The 21,025-nt window shown below is 44.4% G+C and overlaps 1 protein-coding gene and 1 long non-coding RNA gene across 10 annotated transcripts in view; one reads left to right on the top strand and one right to left on the bottom strand.

Moving 5' to 3' along the window:
- The window catches only part of PIP5K1B (phosphatidylinositol-4-phosphate 5-kinase type 1 beta), a 330,062-nt gene that overhangs the window by 194,597 nt on the left and 114,440 nt on the right, over positions 1 to 21,025 (bottom strand). The gene's annotated exons all lie outside the window — the stretch shown is intronic.
- LOC141278977 (uncharacterized) lies at positions 12,543 to 13,905 on the top strand. The gene is made up of 3 exons (XR_012332540.1): positions 12,543 to 12,609; positions 12,753 to 12,846; positions 13,799 to 13,905. It is a non-coding gene; the product is annotated as an uncharacterized lncRNA (long non-coding RNA).

The raw sequence follows: 21,025 nt of genomic DNA, 5'->3' as shown, positions 1-21,025 counted from the left end.
TATAAAATATATAAAGTATATATTTTATAATTTATTGGAGTATAATTGCTTCACTATGCTGTTAGTTTCTGTTGTCCAACAAAGTGAATCAGCCATATGCATACATATATCCCCATATCCCCTCCCTCTTGAGCCTCCCTCCCACCCTCCCTATCCCACCCCTCTAGGTCGTCACAAAGCACCAAGCTGTTCTCCCTGTGCTATGCGGCTGCTTCCCACTAGCTGTCTATTTTACATTCGGTAGTGTGTATATGTCCATGTTACTCTCACTTTGCCCCAGCTTCCCCCTCCCACCTCATGTCCTCAAGTCCATTCTCTATGTCTATGTCTTTATTCCTGCCCTGCCACTAGGTTCATCAGTACCATTTTAAATTTTTTAGATTCCATACACATGCTTTAGCGTACGGTATTTGTTTTTCTCTATGATACTATAATATATACATATCCATACGTATGCTATAGGAATAAATAACACTTATGGAAAAATATATACACATATGTGTATATATATATATTTTTACAGGAATAAATAATATTTATGGAATAGAGAGGCAAAGCTCAAGGATCCAAGATTTCTGGGACTTCCCTGGTGGCGCATTGGTTAAGTATCCACCTGCCAATGCAGGGGACACGGGTTCGGGTCCTGATCTGGGAAGACCACACATGCTGCGGAGCAACAAAGACCGTGCGCCACAACTACTGAGCCTGCGCTCTAGAGCCCGCAAGCCACAACTACTGAGTCAGCATGCCTCAACTACTGAAGCCTGCTCCACAGGCTTGTTGCTAGCCCTGTGCTCCACAACAAGAGAAGCCACCACAATGAGAAGCCCATGCACCGCAACAAAGAGTAGCCCCCATTCGCCACAACTAGAGAAAGCCTGTGCGCAGCAATGAAGACCCAATGCAGCCAAAAATAAATAAATAAATACATAAATTTAAAGAAAAAAAGGATCCAAGATTTAGAGGGAAGAAAGGGGAAGGCTTATAATTGCTAAATGAGACAGAATCATACATAAAACAAAAATAATTTTACAAACTGAAAATACAGTGATTTCTGTAGATTGACAATGAAAAGCATCATCTGCTAGAGATGTGCTGTCAATCTTCGACCCCTCTTCTATAGGTAGGCCCTAACGCTCCTTATAGAACAGAACCAGCAGCTGTCAGACCAAGGAATGATGGATGCTGACAAAGGATGAAAAAAAATGGCTTCTCTTTAAATTCCTAGGATCAAGCTGTCTTTTCTGAAAGAATGGGGAGTGAAGCTCTCCCTCCTTTCACCATTAAGTTAGTTTAAATGATCGTAACAGTAATTGTTAACAGTGGTATTACTACTTGCTTGGTAGTTCTGCCCATATTTCTGATAAACCACAGAAAAACAATACCAAGAGAGTTTTTAACAAAAAGATCTGAAATGTTAATGCTAGTATTTATCTGATGGGGCTTTAAAATTTGGAATTTAGGTGTTTCCTCAATACAAAAGGATTGGTTCTAAGGATTTAAAGGCCCTAATATAATAATTCCTTTTGTGAGATAGATATGCACATATACTTCTATAATACTGCCTTAGATTCTGCTGTAATTGTTTTAAGTGCTTATTATGTACGGGCCAGGTCAAGTTACTTGCATTAGTGATTTCTCACCATAACCCTATGATCTTCTTCTTATGGATGAATACTGAAATTCAGAAACACTGCACATCTGAAAGATAAATTCTAGGTCATTTTGCACTAAAGACTATGCAATTAAAATGTATAGACAGAAGTAGAGGTTATTCATGAATCTTTCAAGAATCTCAATAATCAGGTTAAAGTTAGGGGATAATCTGAAACATTGTGCACAGTTTCAAGTAGGGATTAAGCATTCTTTGCCCATGTAACCTGTATGTTTCAAGATCTAGGATTACATTGCATTCAAGATGTGATTTTCTCCCTACACATTTTCTCTTTTAGAATCATGGAACCATTTCCAAAATCTTCTGTCTTAGAACCCTGTGCATTTGAACAACAACAAAACCCCAGCCATTGTAGGAGCTCAGGACTTTCCCATCTGCTTGCAGCTCCTTCGATCCATGTCTGATGGCTTTTTCTCCCTTGCCTCTGGGTCCCTCCTATCATGGCCCTTTCAATTACTGTGGTTTTCCTGGTCCCAAAAGCTAGGATCAGCCCCTTCTGCCAGAAAAGCTCCCTACGTCTCTAATAGAAGCACTATCAAAACCCAGCTGGACACCTGGGCTGCAATAAGGATGGAAGGGAAGAGTCCCTGGCCAGCGGGCTGCCGGTCACTGAGGCGAATGTGATGGACTGACAGGGGCCAGTACCTCCCCCTGAATCCCTGAGAAGCTCTGCTGTGAGGTCCTGCCTGCCTAAGATGCTTCTGCATTCACCACAGCTCCGGGTCGCTGGAGAAGCTTCTCCCAGATCCTTTCCATGGCACCACGCCACCACCTATTGTCCCAGGCCCTCTCCCTCCTCTCACCTACAGCTGGATGCTGGGGGTGCAGGACGAGGTCCAGACCCAAGTGAAAAGACACATGATTGGAGGTTCCTAGCTCTGCCAAACCAGCTTTTTCACCAAAGGGAGAAAAAGAGAAGAAAAAGCATTCACAGACAACGACTACTGCCCATATTTCATAAGGCCCACCATATTAATGAACAGACACGAACAGACATTTGGGATCAGCAGTACGCAGAAAAATCTGAGTTTGGGACCCCTTCTGCTACAGGGGAGGTTGTGAGACTGAGAAAGTTAATGATATCACTGGGCCTCAATTTCCTGCTCTGTAAAATGAAGGCATTTGACTGGATGATTGCCAAAATTTCTTCCCATCTAAAATTCTGTAAGTCTACTTTCTAATTTCACTTATTTTTCAGTCTATGCAGTCACCAACCAGAAGCCACTTGTTTTGCAAGGTTTAACGTATTGCATTCCAACATTTTCTCTCTGCTTTTTTTTTTTTTCCCATTACAGTTGCTCCTTAAAAAATACAACCTAAGTGTTAGCATACGGTATTTGTCTTTCTCTTTCTGACTTACTTCACTCTGTATGACAGACTCTAGGTCTATCCACCTCATTACAAATAAAACATATATATGGAATTTAAGAAAAAAAATGTCATGAAGAACCTAGGGGTAAGACAGGAATAAAGACACTGATCTACTAGAGAATGGACTTGAGGATATGGGGAGGGGGAAGGGTAAGCTGTGACAAAGCGAGAGAGAGGCATGGACATATATACACTACCAAACATAAGGTAGATAGCTAGTGGGAAGCAGCCGCATAGCACAGGGAGATCACCTCGGTGCTTTGTGACCGCCTGGAGGGGTGGGATAGGGAGGGTGGGAGGGAGGGAGACGCAAGAGGGAAGAGATATGGGAACATATGTATAACTGATTCACCTTGTTATAAAGCAGAAACTAACACACCATTGTAAAGCAATTATACTCCAATAAAGATGTAAAAAAAAAATACAACGTAAGTAAATGCATTTTGCCTACTTTAGACTACAACCCTTAAAGTAAGTAAGACTGATACTGAGAAAGGAGAACAGGGTAGTCTTTTCTCACAAGAGAAGCAGGAGGAAGCAACCTTGCTTCACCCATGAGCAATTTCCAGAAGTGCCAGCTGGGTAAAGCTGAAGGTGCTACTTATGTGTTTGGTCTTTTTCTCTTGAACTCAGAGCATCATTAAATTGATTTTGACATTGCCTAAGGTCATAAAAGTTGGTGTCAGAGTTACCGACAGATAAGCACCTAGTCTGGGATTCTTCCTATGGGAGCTCGCCACCAGATTCAGGTAACTTTCTGGACCTTCAGGTGATGTGACTGTTCTTAGCAAGTTTCTCAGAACCTCTTGACTTGATCCCAACAAACCAGCCTTCCAGTGGCCCAGCTCAGGATGGATCACGGATGGCCCCAGCTGGTGGATGACCTGCTATTAAAGTGAAAGTGCCTGACCCACAGTCCAGTGCTCGATAGAGGGCTGCTTCCTTCCATCTTTCTTGGTAACAGTTAGAGGAAACTGCGATGGGTTTCTGCAGCCCAGACCTCCGACCCTATACTCACTCTCTCTCCAACTGTGCTAACCTGTCTGCCATCTACCACAGCACCTCTTTAGGCCCTGCGGTAGCTAACTCTCAGGATGCATATAAGGAAGCAGTTTTCTGTCTAGAAATGTCTGTGTTATGTTCTCTTACATGTTCCTTTAATCTGCTGCAGAAAAGGCCTGGCTGATTCCCGACCTTGTCTTGACTTCCGATGGCCTCCACCTGTGTCCTGACCCACACCTCTAACTTCTGCTCTTCCAGGTCTACTTTGATATGACCTGGACCTGTGCACAATCCTTGCACCCTTCTTCCAGCACGAGTATCCGACACTCGGCTTCAGGCGGCGACGTGGATGGTTGCTTAGAAACGGCTTGGCTTGTGAAACAGACATACCTGGTATAGTATGTGGCTTCGGGGAAATTTCTGCAGTCTGGCTGGGTAAGAAAATAGCTTTTCCCAAGAGGAGCGGTGTCTCACTGTGAACTGAAGGGAAGGAAAGCAGCCCCAGTCTCTTCAATCAACCACCACCAACCAGGGCTGCTAGACAAAAGTGCAGATGGTCCTGATGCGAAGCACCACAGCCACTCGTACTGATGGGTTTGCATCGTCAAGAAGCGTTAATTTCATGGGAGTGGAACCACCTGCCATCAGCCCTGCAAAATGAGCGTGATTGGAAATACCTGTGTCTCTAGCCCATGATTTAATGTGGTTGGAATTTAACCACCTGGTAATGGGGAAAACCCCAAACAATATGGAAATTTTTTTTTTTTTTTTCTTTCTGCAGTACGCGGGCCTCTCACTGTCGTGGCCTCTCCCGTTGCGGAGCACAGGCTCCGGACGCGCAGGCTCAGCGGCCATGGCTCACAGGCCCAGCCGCTCTGCGGCATGTGGGATCTTCCCGGACCGGGGCACAAACCCATGTCCCCTGCATCGGCAGGCGGACTCTCAACCACTGCGCCACCAGGGAAGCCCTTTGGAAATTGTTTTTTTCAAAGATTCAAAAAGGAGCAAGGAAATACAAATCATTCTTATTACACTCAGTGCCTGAGTAGAACACAGCGTCCGGCCAGGGCTCCAGCAGCCTCCTTACCACGTCTTCCCTCCCTGGACCCTTCTCCCTTTTCAACTACTGTTGTCATAGTAGACTTCGCCACAACTTGACCATACTGAGGCCTGATTCCTCACCTGCCACAGGGTTCCCTGATTGGGCTGTTTTTGTAAAGAATGGATAAGGGTAAGGCATTCCTTAGTCTTTATAATCTTAATTATCTTCTTTAATACTATGTTTGGTTATCTAATTATATCATGACCCCAAAACAAAAACAATACATCTAAATCCTCAACCACAGAATCCACAGATGTGAAGAGCAGAGGGAAGCTGATTTTCAGTTCTAGTCGCTGAGAAGAGAGGCCTGAAAGACAGTGCACAGGGGCAGTTCTGGGACCGGGGGGCAAATTTATTCCTTTACCTAACTGCACTAGGGAAACTTCCTCAAGCCATGTATTAAACTGGCATGTTTATTGCACAATCTAAGCTGTTTCTAAATTAATCAACTCTTCACATAGCCTTCTAAAGCCAAGTATCAGTTAAGTCATAGATTCCCTTAGGCCAGGGTTTCTCAACCTTGGCACTGCTGACATTTTAGACTGGATAATTCTTTGTTGTGTATGTGGGGTCTGTCCTGTGCATCGTACGATGTTTAGCAGTATCCCTGGCCTCTTCCCACTAGATGCCAGTAGCACTACTTCCTCCAAATGGGACAATCAAAAATGTCTCCAAACATTGGCAAAAGTTCCCCGAGGGGAGGGGGACAAACTTAGCCCTGGTTGAAAACCACAACTTCATCTAAGTGCAAAACTCTCACAATATACACCAAGATAAATCACCTCCCATCTGCTGGTGAAAGTACTGTGTTGATGCTTAATTTGTTGTCTGCGTATATGGTGTCCATGTCAAAAGAATGCCTTGCATGTTAGGTTTATCAAGAACAATGTCTTGAAGTTTCACAGTTGTTTTAATTCATGTTGTGTTGCACCAAGCCAAGTGCAGAACCTAATTACTGAAGCGATTTATAAACAAAAAACCAATGATACAGCAGGACAGGAAAGTGCACTCTGTTCACCTGTGTCATGATCCTGGTCCTTAAAAATGCTGCTGGCGTAGTGTGTGTGTGCAGACGAGCCTGCCCACCCTCCCTGCCTTCCATGTCTACTTGCACACGTACACACAAACAGGGGCTACTGTGGCCCAGAGCAGATGACTCTCCATTCTCCAGGGTAAATGGCACAGGAAGTATTTTGGCCATCTGCTCAGAAGAAATGCCCACGTGGAAATGGACATGAAGGGTGTCTCTGGGGCAGATGGCTTGGTCTGCTCACCCCCGTGCGGCCACCAAAGGCACTGGCAACAAGTGCAGTGTGCTGAGAAAGGCTGAGGACCCAGAAACTTGCAACTTAAGCTCCAGCTCTGCTTCTTGACTCAGCACATTCTTGGCTAGAGATAAGTATTTGGGCTTTTACTTCCTTACATGTTAATGAACAGTTTTATCAGAGGCATTTCCAACTCTTAACAGTTTAAGTTTCTAAGAATATAATGCAGACAAATGTCACTCCCACCCACCCCACAATCCTTCTCCTTCTAAATTCATCATTCCTGTTATTTCCACCTCGAGTGATGACGAGTATTCTCAATTCAACAGAAACTGCAAAAATGCACAAGATATCCAATTACTTTCAAGAAAAAGGACTAATCCTGTCATCGGAGGTGATGACCTTGTTCCTATGTTTTTGCCCAAGATTAAATCTCTGTGGATAGCTAGTGTTCCATTTCCAAAGAACTACTAAAAAGGTCCATTCTAGTTAACCCAAACTGTGTGCTGAAAGATGGAAAATACCAGTCCCATGGCGCATATGAAGTCACCAGAGTATTTATAGCCCTTGATTCCAACCTAGGGATCACTTGACTCTATACCCCATGGAGAGATTTTCCATAAATCATTTCCTTCTTCCAGACATGCTTCATAAACGTGACCTGCTTCTGTAAACACTGAAGAAATCACATGGCAAATGGTACTGTGGGAGATACAGGAAATGATGGACACCATCTGTACTATCTCCAGCAGCGAGATCAACATTTGCTTTTCAAAACTGTGTTCAAAGATTGAAAAGTAATATGGCTTATGTTACTACTGTAACATGAAACAGTAGATCTTTGAACACATGAGCCATATTTGCTTTTTAATCACATGGAATAATATCAGAAGCCAAGTTTCGTGCTCACACCTTGTAAAATGATCTCTTATCTATGTAAATTTATTACAGAAAGATTTAGGTCCTGGAGATATGTTTATTACTCTTATTGATTGGAGGGAGGGAGTTAAATAGAAGCGAGAGGGGAAAGAGAGGAGGAAAAAGAAATACAGACAGGAGATAGTCTACACCTCAGGACCCCTACACCAAGGTCTACTGACAGTCTCAGACAGACATGATAAAGGGATGGAAAAGTGCTCTAGGTACACAGAGGAAGACGCTGTTAAATTATATTAAGATCAACCCCTAAATATGTCCATGTCCTAACCCCTAGAACCTATGAAACCTAAGAGAATGTTACCTTAGAAGGCAAAATTTTACCCTACAAGGTTGCAGATGCAATTAAGGATGCTAATCAGTTGAACTTGAGATGGTGAGATTGTCCTGAATTATGCAGATTGGCTCAATGTAGTAAATGTGGGTCCTCAAAAGTGAAAGAAGAAGAGGCAAAAGAGAGGGTGAGTGAGATGTAAAAAGGACTCAGCTGCCATTGCTGGCTTTGAAGATGGAGGAAGGGGCCACAAATCAAAAAATATAAGTGGCCTCTAGAAGCTGGAAAAGGCAAGGAAATGGATTCTCCTCTAAAGCTTCCAGAAGGGAATGCAGCCCTTTGGGACACCTTGATTTGAGCTCAGTGAGATGGTACTGGATATCTACCATACAGAACTGTAAGATAATAAATTTGTGCTGTTTTAAGCCACTAAGATTGTGGAAATTTATTGCAGCAGGGAAACTAATGCATGTATCAATTTTAAAACACTCTCAATACTTTTAGGTCCTGTCTACCTGAGGCACCCCACCTTTTCATCCACCAGCCCCCAAAAGATGGATCTATTTATAAACAAAATGTTCTACTGGGACCTGTCTGGAATGGTTTATCTTTTTTTTTTTTTTAAGGCAAAAGTCACACGCTGGCAGCACACAGTAAGTTTAAACACACTGAAGTCAGACCAAGGGGACTGATTGTTGGCTCACTATCTCTTTCTTTACACTCAATACTTACAAAATTATTTCCAAGGCATTCTTCACAGCTAATTTGCACTGGGCTAAAATTAAGGAGATGGGCTTATATCTCTATAGTACCAGTGAATGGCAGAAAACAGGCTCTAAATGACCATTTGTTGAATGAATGAATATATGGGTGACGGGTTTGACATGGAAGAGTACACATCTGGCCTTCCGGATGGGAGACGGTCTCTACAGGACCTCTGTGGACTAGAGATGACCAGGATGGACCCAATAGGAACACAGCACTCTGGTCTTTCTCCTTTTCTTTCCATGAGACCACTTCTATATCTTAGTCTCTGGTTATGTCATGATTCCCCTAGGCTTGAAGAGCAAGTGGGGTAGGGTCAGAGTGCCATGCTTTATACACACTTATTTTAAGCTTATACACACTTCAGTTTATTTTATTTCCTTACAAGATTGTCTTGTAAGTCTCATGACAGGCTTTTGATCATTTCCTGGTATACTCATTTTCCCTGGACCATAGAAAAAGGGGGAAATCTCCACTTTTTCCCATAGAGGATTAATCTTTTTAAACCCATAGAGTCATTTGAGTCTCTAATCCACAGGGTATTTAAGAAAGGGTGGGAAAGTATGCAAGATATTATCACCTTTGCACCAAAGGAAAACTAGCACAGACTTTCTTAAAGCAGTTGAGAAGTAAAATGTAACCTCCTGCCCACCTTTCACCTTCTTCACTTTCACTTTTCTATAGCATCCTGCATGCACTTAGTAAAGCAATTGCTACAGGGGATGATCACAGAGTCAAAACCAAACAACAAACAAAACAACATTAAAAACCTGAGCAACTTAAAGGGTATTTGCTTGTCATCCACATCCTCAATTTTACAAATGAAGAAAAAGATCATCAAATATAATACAAAATTACATTCAAAAGTAAAACTGAGGGCTTCCCTGGTGGCGCAGTGGTTGAGAGTCTGCCTGCCGATGCAGGGGACACGGGTTCGTGCCCCGGTCCGGGAAGATCCCACATGCCGCGGAGCGGCTGGGCCCGTGAGCCATGGCCGCTGAGCCTGCGCGTCCGGAGCCTGTGCTCCGCAATGGGAGAGGCCACAACAGTGAGAGGCCCACGTACCGCAAAAAAAAAAAAAAAAAAAAATGAAAATTTGGGCATTTTTCACTTATCCTGTTGGCAAAGCTTTTTGAGAAGAATCGTGCTCAGTGTTGGTGAGGACCTGGGAAAATATGCGCTCCCCTGATCAGCTAGAGGGAGTCTAAAGTGGGATAACTTTTTGAAAGGTAATTCAGTAATAGTGCTAAGATGTCCAGACAGTTTAACTTGGTTCATGAGGTCAGGGGCCAAGTCCCTTGTATTCCCTGCTGTATTCCTGCTGCCTAACACCAGTAGGTGCCCAGATTTATCTACTGAGTAAGAACACATGAGGAGATAGGTATCCTAAGGCCTTGGAAAGCTGAGAACAAAGATTCTACCCTGCCTGGGCCATTGGGTGCTGAATGCTCTCTGGTCATTTGAGTTTCTAATCCACAGGGTATTAGAAATCAAAATCAAAATCACTCAAGGTGATTTTGCTGAGGATGAGTCTGGGTCAATAAGTAGGAAGAGTGTGGATGGTTGTAATGTTTGCTATTCAAGAGTAGATTGCTAAATTCCTCCTTCATGGGGCTGGAAGCCTGAGGGTAAAAGGCTATGGCCTGGTGCCTCGCGTTTGGCCAGACTCTCCCTTGGGCACCAAGCACTGTGTGTGTCCCTGAAAGGATTCTGAGGGCCAAGGGATGCTCCACTGGCATATGCTCCATCTGTTGCTGCTCTGTGCAGCCACTTGTCTTCTGGCAGGATACCTTTCCCTTTGCTAGAGCACCCAGGAGCTTTATCATACTGTGTAGCTTCTTCCCACCCATTTGTAAACTTGCCTGAAACATTCCAGAACCTCCGTAATCCAAATAAATAAATAGCAATACATATGCCAATGGAAGTATTCAATATGCTTTTAAAAGCCTGCTTACAAATTAAATGAATGAATAACAAGTGTGGTGATAAACATCAAGGTGGCTTAGGTAGGCATATTCCAGATTTCGAAAGGAAATAGAAACTTAGGACATTTTTATACGTAAAACTCCCTTGAGAAACAGGATTTCATCTTACCAAGCAAAATTTCAGAAGACTTCATCCTTTGATTTTGTTCACAAGTGCAACTTCACTGCTTCAAAATCTCTTTTGTATTTACAATTTTAAGACACCCCTAATTTATATGACAGTTATATCCAAATTAAATGTTCCATAGAACAGAGGAGGGGAGGGAATGGTGGAATAGATTTGCTTTCAAGTTTCAAATAATTAAGTTAAAAATAAGGAAATGATCTTGGGGGAGGACCGTGCTGATCGTGCTGCTTAGTTTTTCCATGATTTTCTTGAAAATGCATGTAACGCAAAGCTGGACTTCCCTGCCCATCCCCACTTCTCCCCTCCTGCTGTCTTCCATGACACATCCTCACCCCATTCTACTGCACTCTGTGTCCTTGGAAAGAATGACTTTTCATTTCCTCAGGAGAATTCCACTGGCCCAGGACGAGCAGCTAGAACACTTAGAGGCAGAGACAAATGAGGAGAAAGGGCTCTTGAAACACTATCCAGTTACCTCAGACTATTTCAGACCCTGGGCGATGGTAAAGCTACAGCAGAAGACCTCAAATTTTTATTTAATATGCTGGAAAGCAAAGAAAACATTTCCCCTTTCTGGATGCAGTCTTTTGGTTTTTTTTTCAGGTTTCTTTAATAGACAAAAGTTAGATTTCCTTGTGCCACTGAATCCCACTGCTTTTCGAAAACAACCTGTCAATAGTAGGAACTACCATCAAGAGAGGACAGAGTCTCAAGCTCCTTGGAATTCCAAATTCGAGCAGGGTCCCAGTGTGGAGAAGGGGGCACTAATATCTGTTGCTTCACTAAGAGCTGCGTTCTGCCGGGTCTGCCAGGTCCTTGCTCTCAAGCGGCTTAAGTTTCATTGTGGGTGAGTTGGGATCCAGCAACAAGAGTAGAGATTTAACATTTGTACAGCCAACTACCATCTTCCAAGTGCCTTCTCATACATCCTCAGATCTAACGCTCAAACCACACTGTGGTACTCCTGGGCGCAGACATTCACTGTCTTGCACGAGGCTGAGTTCAGAAACGGCAGAGCCAGCCTGACTGCCTGGCCACACCCCCTCTCATCCGTGGCTGGTGAGGAAGGCAGGCAGGAAGACCCAAGGGCCGGCACTCTCATCACTGCCTGTTTTTGGGTCCTGCGTGCAGCTTTAAAGTCTGCACTCCTCCACGATTTTGTGAGGGACGGAGCTGCTTTTAAAACTGCTAAGTTATGATTCCCTCTCCCTCCCTCTGAAACAGCAAACCTGAAAAAATCATGGATCCTGTTTCTTTCCAAACTTTTGTAACTTTATGTTACAAACTGTATGTTTGTAACATAAAGTTACAAAAAAAAAAAGGGTGTTTACTACGCTGCTGTGCCAGAGAAACAGACTGCCAACCAAATCCCAACCCCCCTGACAATTACTGGCATCCATCTAGGGCAGCCTTTAATGGGGCCAACATCCGGAAACAAGAGAACCTTTATATGACAGGCACGGGAGACGAATGCCTTTTAAAATTCATTGCTGAAGCTCTTCCCTATGTGGCTGATCATAAACAGTCTGTGGGCCACAGACTAGGGGACTTGAGATGCCATGTCATGAACAGCCCATTTTCAAACACCCATATGGTGACCCATGACACAGACAATCACTATCACCTTTGAACAGAAAAAGCCAGAAGCGAACTGAGCTCTTTCAAAGTGTTCTTCCCGTGATCTGCACTTTCAAAGCCCAAATTCTACCCACTTCTTCCCCGCCTCCCTCCCCCCAAAATATCTCACCTCTAACTGCAGATCTGGAACTGTAGGCTCAAGAACATATCTCTCTGGAAAGTCTACAACAATTTTAGAATTAAGAAGAAAAAAGTGATACATTTCTTCAACGCTATGTGTCAGGCACTGTGTGGGCCCTACGGATGTCAAGATGATTGGGCAAGGCCCCTGCTCTCCAGCTGCTCCCAGAGCAGTTGGCAGGACACAACTTCAAACGATTATTACAAAACAAAGTCATCCATGATAACAGAGGTAAGTGCAGGAGGTCTGGGAAGCAGTGACAGTCACTACCTGGGAGCATGGGCAAGGGCCACGAGAGAGCTGTTTCTGGAATGCAGCCATTCTACAGTGACCAGCATGGGCAGAGAGGTACAGGGATGGACTCATTCAGTGTGCCTCGAGTCTGGTGTGTGTTGAAGGCAATGGCAGAAGATGGGTTAAGACACACCCAGTGCAGGGAGGACTGCCAACGATTCGTATGTTGTGCTGTGGAGTGTGGGTTTTCCCTGTAGGTAACAGAAGGCCAGTGGAAGATCATAAGGGAATGACTTGGCCAGCTTTGTTTATTTCAGGAATCTGACACTCTGGAGGAGAGGGTATTAGGAGGTAATATCAAAATGTGGGTGTTCCTTAGTCTGGGGGCCTCTCTTTTCCATCTGTCTCACTAATTCCTGTGAATCAACAGCTTGACAAACTGAAGCAGAACCTGGACTTCTCCCCAGTGTCCCCAATCCACACTTCCAACTACCTACTTGATTCTCCCCTTCGATGGCTCACTGACACCCCCAAAGTGACATGTCCAAATTGGAGACCTTGATTTTCCCTCACAAACCTTTCCCCACACCATTCCTTTCCATCTTGATAAATGGCCACGAAATCCACCCAAGTGCTCAAGTTAGAATGCTGGGCTCATCAGTCATGCCTGTCACCTCACCCCCACATGCAACCATGCGTCAGCCCAGTCCATCCTAACTCTGAAATATACCTTGAACTTCTTTCCTTTCCTTCCTCCTCTTCCTAGCCTACACCCTTAGCTTAGGCCACCGCCTCCTTCTCTAAGCCAGGGCTTCTCCGATTAGCACTACTGACGTTTGGGGCCAGACAGTAGCTTTGTGGGATTGGCCTGTGCATTGTAGGACGTGTAGCAGCATCCCTGGGCTCTAGCTGCCCAGGAGCACCCCCTGCCCACAGCTGTGACAACATTGTCTAATGACCCTGGGGGACAAAACCAGCCCCAGTTGAAAGCCACGGCTCTCAGCTCAGGCTGCCTCTCTCTTCCATGCTTGGGACGCTCCATCACACTGGGCTCTCCTTCAGGTCCCTTGAATCCACCCACTCCTTCCTGCCTCCAAGGCTCAGCAGATGCTGTTCTATCAAGAACGCTCTCAATTCCACTCTTCTGTCAGCCGGCCCCTTCTCAAGCTTGTGATCCCAGACCTGTGTCACCTCCTTAGGCTGCCTTGAATACCTCGCCTAAAAGGTAGCAGTACTGCCTGTGTTTATTTTCTTCATAACACTTTTAAAGGTAGTAATAATTTTATTATGCTTACTTTTTCAGGTCTGTCTCTACCACAACAATGAAAGCAGGGCCAGGATTATGTCTGTCTTGGCCTCTGTCCTACCTCCAAGGTCTAGCTCAGTGCTAAGCTAAATAAATATTCACCAACTAAATAACTGAGTGAATGCATGGACGTACAATCAGACGTATGTCGTATAGCCCAGGCACTGACCACACCCTTAAAATTGACAAAGCCACAATATGAAAAATTAGCTCAGGAGAACTAGAATGTCACCTAGACAGCCTATATTTCAATAACCAAATGCACCCTGATCCATAATGCAAAGCAGATGGCAGCATATCTTGGATGAGGAGAAAGCACTTGCATAAAAGTAACAGTAGTTCCATCTTCTCTCCACTGGGAAATAAGTACAGTTAGACCTTCTGATTGAACCCAATTCCATATAATTCCTTATATTCCTTACAATTGGACCCAGTTTATATCTCTGGGTGTCTACATGTATATATGTCTCAGGAATTGAGCAAAATCAATTCAGGAGGACAAAGGACCTTAATATTACAGTCCCCAGGGACCACACCAACCTCTTTTTCTTCTCTCCCTAGTGCTATGTGTCTCAGGGGTGATGGCTTCCATGCAGAGGGCGAGCCATCTCATCTTCCTTTCATAACAAAAGTCTCAGACGCAGTGAACTGAATTCACCGGAAAAGACAGGTGTGCCATCTGGGGGAATCTGACTCCCATAGGGGAAAATAACTTCTAACTTGGGTCACCCTTCGACCCAGTGCTTCCTTTATCAGGTCTTTTCAGCTACTGAGTAGATTATTAGTGAGTTATTACCCCCCTGTGACAGTCTACCGAATAGTTAGCTTTTAAAACATGTTCTCCTAATTTGACAGTTCAGAATATGTCACCCCCTCCAAGTAGATCTCATCCCTTCCTGACAATTTTGAGTTCTGTGGTCAAGAATAATTTTTGAAGTTATGACTTTATTCGTCATTTTATTTCCAGTGTTCTGCTCAGTGCCCAAGGAATCGATTTGTTTTTCATTTCAAAATGACTATGCACTTTCCAGAAAAAAGTATTCTTGAGGCTATAGTTCAGATTCTATATTCAGAGGTGAGACACTCTGGAGGAGACAAGTTGGCTTCTGAACCACTAAATTAGGGAAATCATGCTCTAAAATTGTTTATTTCCATTCATTTTTCCCTTTCCAAAGATGGCTGGGTTTATCTGTGCCACTGGCCCCCATTATTCTACTGGATAATTGAGAATTTTCCATTTTAACGTCATAGGCACCACAGTATTCAGAGGAGAATGTACTGGTTAGGGTCTGACAGACTCTAGAGAGAGACAATCAGGGTGAAAATCCCAGCTTTATTCTGCCACTTACTGGTTGTGTGCCCCAGAGCAGGTTAACTTAACCTCTCTGTACCTCAGTTTTCTCATTGTAAAATGGGAGTAATAGTACTACTTCATAGGGTACTTTTAAGAGTAAATGAGTTAATAATTCTAAGCACTTAGAATGGTGCCTAGAACATGCTAAGCACTTAATAAATGTTAGTTCTTATTACTAGCATAGCTTTTAAAATGCTTCCAACTGGTAATAATTATACTTTGATTTGCTGAATTAATAGATTTCTGGCTAGAATAAACCCACTGGAGTCTGAAAAATAAGATGCTTCCAGCAACCAATGATTCTAACTTCATAAAACATCAAAAGTCCTGAATAAGCACATGGCATATGTCTTATTAGTGTCTATTAAGTAGATATAAGCCGAGAATCTAACATACATTGCCTGTCATCTTTTTTGGAATCCAGAATGAAGAATTCCAGAATTTTAAATATCTATGATCTTATGCAACATCTTAAAAGCCACCTTTAAAAATCCTTGTTAAGTATCCAGGAGAGGGAAGAGGGGTGGTAGTGATAAAAATGGTCAAGCCCTGAGCATTGGGACAGGAGCCTGCTGACCAGATCAGAACCCGCTGGCCAAGCTGCAGGGAGGCGTGCAGATGACCCGCGGATATTAACCCTTTTAACTTGAAAGCAAAAGCACCCTTGTGCCCTGAGAGCAGGTGGTCCAGCTCAGACGCTACAGAAACACTGGAAACCCCAGCTTCCCAGCCCGTCATGAACACCAAATGCAACAATGCAGTGGTTCTTATTGCCCCCAAAGGAAACTGTGCAGCAAGTTTAGCGTGTAGCATATTATCCCCTGGAGTCAGTGTTTAGGGGGCTTTCCATGGTTAACCAGGATGCAGAAGCATGGCAAACCTGGGTGGCTTAACATACAGATGCTTCCTCCGAAGTGAATGCTAAACGAGGTCACTGAGAAATGAACAGCTCAGGGAACCACCCTGGGGGCGGGGGTGGCTTGGCTTCTCTTCCTATTCAGAAGCTGCTGAGAGTTTTTGCTTAATTACCTGCCACTTCTTTCTTACAAGTCATCAAGGCAGATTTGAAATCATTTGCTTTAGGACTTTTCAAGGAAGAAGACAAGCACAGGTGATCTTTTATGGAAGCTGAGGGATCTGGAGGGAAGATCTGTACAAAGGGGTGGGTGGCAATGGTAAATGATTATACATGCTTCTAAACTGAACGAGATTATTTAAAAACTCCAGCTCTCTGAATGGTGCAGCTCATCTCCTTGCTGCCTAATTTTCAAAGCACAAAGGCAGCCCACCATTAGAAGCACATCTTTCTCTCTTATTTCCGAAGCCACTGCTGCTGGGAAGGAAACACTTCTTCCAGCTCCGTCTACTCTCTGATGCCCAGGCCAGACCAGAGCCAGCTTCAGGATGCTAAGTGACAACACTTCTCCCCATAAGCCCAGTGCTGGGGGAGGAAGCGACACTGGCTGCCGTGCTCAGTTCTAACAGAACTAAAATCTGATTGGAAATCAGAGGCTGAGGGATTCTGCTTTTGCTAATACAACAGTCACTTCACTCCTTGGCATTCCACTTTTCCCAGGATGTGTTCACATCTGTTAAATTGTTTGACCCTCACAGAGCTGTGAGCAAGTATTAATCACATGTCATCAATGAGAAAAATTAAGATTCAGATCAATTAAGGAAAATGCCTACGATGATACAACCAGTATCTAAAAGAGCTGGGGCTTCCCTGGTGGCGCAGTGGTTAAGAATCCGCCTGCCAATGCAGGAGGCAAGGGTTCGAGCCCTGGTCCAAGGAGATCCCACATGCCGCGGAGCAACTAAGCCCGCGTGCTGCAACTACTGAGCTCACGCGCCACAACTACTGAAGCCCGCGTGCCTAGAGCCCGTGCTCTGCAGCAAGAGAAGCCACCCCAATGAGAAGCCACAACAAAGAGTAGCCCCCGCTCGCCGCAACCAGAGAAAAGCCCGCGTTCAAAAACGAAGACCCAACGCATCCAAAAATTAAATAAATAAATAATAAAACAAAAGAGCTGGACTCACATCTACCCTCCACTTAAAAGGGCAGTTGAGTTTGGCTGAAAAACCTTGTCACTGCTAAAATTCTGATAATTCTTTGTTGTGGGCTCTGCCCCGGGCATTGTAGGATGCAGCACTGCTGGCCTCTACTTCCTAGATGCCAACGGCACCACGCCCCCAGTTTTGACAGCCAAAATGTATCCAGACATTGCCAAATGTTCCCTGGGCACTGGTTGAGAACCACTGGGTTAGGGTGTTTTGGATTAAGGTGAATTAGGAATAACACTTGGAATGCCAAAGCATCACTCTTCCTATAGACCAATGTAGTTGCTATTGATGACAAGGGCTGCGTAATGCAAAGACAAAGCTGTCTCTGTTAAGCTACAGAGTGTAGCTCCACCAGGGCGGAAAGCAAGGGTCTTATTTCTGGAAGTCGTGGCTTTCTAGAGTCTGAAGGGAAGGAAGAGCAGTCAGGGCTTGGGACACATGCTAACCCTTCCCCCCACCCCTTCTTCCCATCTTAAAATGTTACTTATTCAGTTTTTGAACAGGCAAAACATTCATATGGTTCAAAATTAAATAGCCATTAAATGTATATACAGAAAAGCTTCCCCTGACTCAAGATTCCCGCCACCCATTTTTCCCCAGAGGCAGTCAATGTTGATAGCTGCCTGCGTATCTGTCAGAGACGTTTTATAAAAGAGCTTGTATTTAAATAAATGCTTCCTCTTAGTTCAAAGTATCGCTGAGTCATGACTTCACTCATGTTTAAAAAGTCGTAAGGGACATCTTCCCTTGCCATGTGGTAAGAGGCAGGCATCATCCTCCCACCTGGTCCCTGCCTGCCTCCACTGAGAGGAACACTGACTGAGACAGTGGATTTACATGACAACCCAGGTCTTAAAAAACAAAACAAAATGAAAACAACCTGGGGAATTTGGGTCAAGGACCCTGTTTGTATCCAGAGTGGTCAGTTTCCTACTAGGTCACGCTGAGTGCTCTCATCACGTGTGCCCGTCCTGGCGGAAGTTGGTTAACAAGATTCAGACCACACCTGAAGTCAGGGTGCTGGTGCCAAAGGTGGGCCCTCCAGACCTCAAGTAGCCTGTGGTAGTCATCAACACCAGAATCTCCTAGTGGGGGCCTGCTGTGGGTAGGCCCAGGATGGAAGGAGGAGTAGAGGAGGGAGGATGACAAGCCTGGAATGACACCTTTGGGATGGAGAGGTGAGAGAGGGAGGAAAGCAAGTGGCAGGACTAAAAATTTCCCACACCTATCCACGGCCAGCCGACTGGGAAACACTGATCGCTTCTGATGGACAAGTCACCAATTAGGACATCATATGCCTGGACCTTTTCATCATCTTCCTGACAAAGAATTGCTAAGGGACCTGGGATAAGCCATTGAACTACGCTGACATGTTTGTTTTGGAAGGGTGGGGGATGTGGGGTGGGTAATTTCCTCACATACAAAAAAGAAAAAACTCAGACCTCTGGCATTGGTATTTTAACTCGAGTTTAAACCATTCTTAAAGTGAACTGATGTCCTGTTTTCTGCTTCCTTCCTTCCTTATCACCTTGTTAAAAAACATCTCTTCTTCAAACTTCTCTATTTCCATCAATGGCAGAAAATTTCTAGTAGTTACTCTGATTGGAAACTTTCAGGTCACCCTTCATCGTGGTTTAGACTGTCATTTCATCATGTCGCTGATCTCCGAACCAGTGTCATGGTACCTCACTGCCTAGAGCTGCGCTGTCCAACATGGTAGGTGTTAGCCACATGCGCTTATTTAACTAAAATGAAAATTAAAAATTCCTTCCTCAGGGCTTCCCTGGTGGCGCAGTGGTTGAGAGTCCGCCTGCTGATGCAGGGGACACGGGTTTGTGCCCCGGTCCGGGAAGACCCCACATGCCACGGAGCGGCTGGGCCTGTGAGCCATGGCCGCTGAGCCTGCGCATCCGGAGCCTGTGCTCTGCAACGGGAGAGGCCACAACAGTGAGAGGCCCGCGTACTGCAAAAAAAAAAAAAATTCCTTCCTCAGACACATGGGTCACATTTCAAGTGCCCAATAGCCACACACAGCTTGTAGCTACTGTATTAGTACAGATTACAGAACATTTCCATCATTGCCAAGAGTTCTAATGGACAGTGCTGGCTCAGAACATGAAATCCAAACTCCTCCAACCAGCACGCAAAGCTAGCTGTCACTTAGAGCCAGCCCATACTTCTGAAATCGCCTCTGCTTTCCCCAAACAATGACACGTAGCTTTGTCTAGGTCAGACTCTACCGTCCCTCCAACAAATCACGCTCATCCCTGATTCTATGCCTGTGCCCATCGGATTCCCCGTCATTGAGACAGATGACTCGGTTAGTCAATGCACAGTCGTCGAATGAGTGGCATTTTCTGCCATGACAAAAAGCAATGAGGCATGTAAGAACTTTTTATCCCAGCAAAATGTTCTGCTAACAAACAAGTCCAAGAAAAGGACTTTTCCCCAGGAGACTGTAGGGAACTTTGGGCTTGTCAGGACTCGCTAGGGGATTAAGTGAAATGCCACTTGTCTTGGCACTTCACGCCACTTTGAGTTGTTATTTTCTTCACACGGGCCTCCTATCTGTTTTTTTCTCTTAAATAAATTGTATGGATATAGGAAGCAGAGACCAGGCCTTACACGCATATCTTTTGCATCTTCCTCTCCTATCTCACTTCTCTACCCAAAGAGTGCAGAGATTGCAAACTGGCCACCATGCGAGGACCAGATATGATTGATACAGTTTGTTGCTTTTTCCAGAGTGTATTTTTTTTTTTTTTTTTTTGGTAAGAACGGAAAGGTTGCTTTATTCAGCAGGCCAGCACCTGGGGACACGGTGGACTCCTTTCCAAAAACTAACCGCAACATTCTGCTAGACCATGAAAGTTTTTAAAAGGAGAATCATTTGGGGAAGGGGCCGGAGTCTTTGTTATCTTCCACTATGTACAGTCTTTCTTCCAGAGTGTATTTCTGAACAATTTTGAATCAGTTGCCAATCTTTAACAATTAGGAGATTTTACATCAGAATCTACATTTTTGGTTTCTAGAGAAATCAGTTATCTGGCAACCCTGGGTGAGGACTCATGCAAAGCTCTATTAGCTAGCGTTTAAGGCCACCGGTCCCCTTTATAAAAGGAATGTATTCTCCTGTTTACCACCTTCCCCCTGCTTGTTTTACTCCCTTGTTACCTGCCTGGCCCCTTAAAGCCTCTGCGTTTACAATTCTTGTGGAAGACACCCAGTAAATGAACTGAGAACAGAAATACTACGCTCTGTAACGAAGCCAGACAGCCCTTAATGCCTGTCTTCATGGGCGTCATGTTTGTTCTAAGCAGCTAAAATCAGAATTCTTATCTCAGCCATTAGCTGAAGACATTAACCTTCCCAACTGATTTTAGCTACTCCTCCTGGGCTTGTCAGGAACTGATAGTGGATTAGAGAAATGGTCAACTGGAAGAACAAAAAGCAGTCAGCCTAAACAATCACATGCAAATAATTGAAACTCAGAGAGCATAACAGTGTTCCATGAACTCTGAGTGTTCCCTAAAAACACGTGGACATCACAGCACTCACGATGCTGAGTGTTGCTGGCAGCTGCCCAATGCATCTTGACACAGAAAGCCTAAACCCGCTCATTAACTCTAACCCATATTGATTTCTCCTCTTTTGAACCTTTGTTATAGACTACTGTGTTCTAAAACTGTTTTCATGTCTTGGCTCTCCCACTCAACCGTCAGTTCCTTATAAACTCCCTTGATATCCTTCTCATGCCTAGCACCCAAGATCAGAGTGTTCTGAACCTGGATTGGCTTCAGTCACAG

The sequence above is a fragment of the Tursiops truncatus genome, chromosome 6 (genome assembly GCF_011762595.2).
Source record: "Tursiops truncatus isolate mTurTru1 chromosome 6, mTurTru1.mat.Y, whole genome shotgun sequence".
NCBI lineage: Eukaryota > Metazoa > Chordata > Mammalia > Artiodactyla > Delphinidae > Tursiops > Tursiops truncatus.
This window is presented reverse-complemented; position numbering and strand designations above follow the sequence as displayed.